The 2881-nt window shown below is 35.4% G+C and overlaps 1 non-coding gene across 1 annotated transcript; it reads right to left on the bottom strand.

Moving 5' to 3' along the window:
- Nucleotides 1-2431: 2431 nt before the first annotated feature.
- Nucleotides 2432-2495, bottom strand: MIR399E (microRNA MIR399e). Its single transcript, NR_127216.1, has one exon. It is a non-coding gene; the product is annotated as a microRNA MIR399e (primary transcript).
- Nucleotides 2496-2881: the final 386 nt, after the last annotated feature.

Here is a 2881-nt window from a genome sequence, read left to right as displayed (position 1 = left end):
CTACAACAGAGGCAGAATATATGGAAGCAACGAAGGGAGTGAAAGAAGCTATCTGGTTGAAAGGTTTGGTGGCAGAATTGAGTTTGGTTCAGCTGGAATCAACTTAAGATGTGATAGTCAAAGCGCTATTCATTTGATTAAAAATCAAAGATTTCATGGGAGCACCAAACATATTGATGATAGATTCCATTTCATTCAAGATGTCATTGAAGAGGGAGTTATAAAGGTCGAGAAGATTATCACAAACGATAATGTTGCAGACATGTTGACCAAGATATTCTTCTTGCCAAGTTTACACACTACAAGGACTTGGCGGGAGTATGCATCAACTGATGCAACTCTAGGAGAACAATGCTAGATGGAGCTAGTGTGCTCAACAAAGGTTTGATTCTTCTTGTTTCTTACAATGGGATTGCCCAGTAAGCTTAGAATTTTGGCCAAAATTGTTCATACACATGCTCGAAATGTAATCCAAGGTGGAGATGGAAAGAGTTGGTTTGGTCCATGTGGGGTCAAACCCAATGGAAGAAAATTTCATATGCCAATTTACTTGGTTAGGAATTAAACTTGGAGAGCAAGCTATAATTTGTGGAAGACAAATTTTGTATTTCTTTTCTTTTGTGCTTGGAGCCCAAGTTTGGCCTTCTATAAAAGGATGGACATTCTTCATTGTTGAAAACATCCTAAAACTCATAGCAAAATACATTAGAAGAGTAGAGAATTATTAGAGCAATTCTCTTAGATGTATTTGGGATCTCTCCCCTTTCTTTGTTAATATAAAGACAGTTATTCTCTAGTGGACATAGAATCATTCTGATCCGAACCACGTTAAATATTGTTGTTCATCCTTGCTCTTTATTTTTACGTTTCTGCTAACATTAATTTTATGAGCTTCAAAGATACTATAATATAAATGTTCACATTTGCCAGCGGAAAATTTCTTAATAGACAATTCTAGGTTTATGTTCCAGACTTCCAGTAAACCATTTGGTTTGTGGGTTATTTGTCATGATCAAAACTTTTAACTTAATATCTGTCTTGTTCTCCTTTTTCCTCGTAAATAAAACTTGAGAATGTCATATTTAAGTGTGTGGCATATGTATATGCGGCCGAATATCATCGAGTATTTTCTACCTTCCACCAATATAGGTATTAGAGAAATATTGTGTTATCAATTTGTATTCTTATATAACATCAATACTAGAACGCATGCTACAATTGTTCAGCTTCGTTAAACACGGTTTTTTTGCATTAATGTGGACTGCCTGCAAATTCGTTGTAATATCATATGTAATAATAATATGTAAGAGAGTAGAAACTAATTAGCATAGAAGAGTAAACATATTGTTATCGGTTGGGGAATAGATGACGACATTTCGAGTAAATAACTCAACAAATTTATGGCCTTTAGAGGAGTTGGAATCTTAAAAATTCAATAGCATAAGCAAGAATGACATGCATTCTGGAAATGGAAAAGCTAAAAGTAAAAAGAGGAAACTAAGGAATATGACAAAGGATATTCTGTTTGAAGGTTCTTGACTCCGAGTCTCTCAAGAATCAAATGGCACACTTCACAAATGCATAAAATCAAACAGGATCTCCACCTTTCAGCAACATTTTTCTGCATCTAATGAAATATATATTTTTTTAGTAGAGCTCTTACCAAATGGAATTTGTAAAGGATCAGTAAAGTCCATATATATATATATATCTACAAGCGATGCAGCAAAAAATTAAATGACAGGATATGCCGATTCTCCGGAGGTTTATTCCTTCTCTTAAATTGAAAAGGAATGCTCTATTAAAACATGAAAGGAAATAGTGATAGGGCTACACTCTATTGGCATGCAGCTCTTTTTTGTGGCACCATACATCAGCTTGATCAAATATTTGAGCTTACATGCCAAAGGAGAGTTGCTCTGTTACTGTCTCTAGAAGAAGCTTAGACTCTAGAAGAAGAAGAGGACGGACATTTTTATTCAATATGCATAAATTAAACCCTTCTTTCAAACTCTTTCTCCCTTTTAACCAAATGCTAATTGGGTCTGGATCCCAAATAAAACACTTCACCCGGCCCAATCTCGTTCATCACTTCTAACTGATCATACGCCCTTACAGAGCTAACTTAGTTCATAACATTGTGCCACCCAGCTGGAAATTTAGTTTCAAGTTTTAGAGAAGAACATATTAACTCATCAGCGGTGGATGGAGTATGCAAAAAACTTTTGCATCAGAGTTATAACATTAAGAAAAACCGTAACCATGCAACTCTCCTTTGGCATTTCATCTAAAATATGTGATGAATAAATAACCGCATGCCAATAGAAAGTATCCCTATCATTGTTTCTTCTTGTTAGAGAAGAACATAGTGACTTGCTAGTGTTGGATACAGTATGTATTGCATCAGAAATACACTAAGCAGAGACAGTAACAGGGCAGCTCTCCTTTGGCATGTCAGCTTAGATGTATAAGTGCATGCCAATAGAGAGTAGCCCTACCACTGTTTCCCTTATAAATTCAAGAATACATTTTTATTCACCAACTCTCTTTTTTCTCATTTTTCTGCTTCTGTTTCATCACACCAGAGCCTTCCAAGCTTATATAGGTCATTCCTTCTCAGTTTAAGAGACGGTATAAAGTATAAACCCATGGAGAATCAGCATATCCTTCCATTTTTATGTCTTCTTGCTTTTTCTAAGGTCAGAAAATGGGGAACTTTCGTATCCCTTTTACCATTTCATTTTGTGGCTTTTCGGTTTCCGAATGCTATTCTCACTTAATTAGGTACTTTTTTGTGACTATATGAAATGTGTCACTTGACTCTTTTACAGCATATCCTTGGTCATATTCCTCATTTTCCTCTTCTTTTGTCCATATCGAC

Source organism: Solanum tuberosum, unplaced genomic scaffold (assembly GCF_000226075.1).
Source record: "Solanum tuberosum cultivar DM 1-3 516 R44 unplaced genomic scaffold, SolTub_3.0 scf00154, whole genome shotgun sequence".
Taxonomy (NCBI): Eukaryota; Viridiplantae; Streptophyta; class Magnoliopsida; order Solanales; family Solanaceae; genus Solanum; species Solanum tuberosum.
Note: the sequence above shows the minus strand (reverse complement) of the source record. Positions and strands in the feature narration are given on the sequence as shown.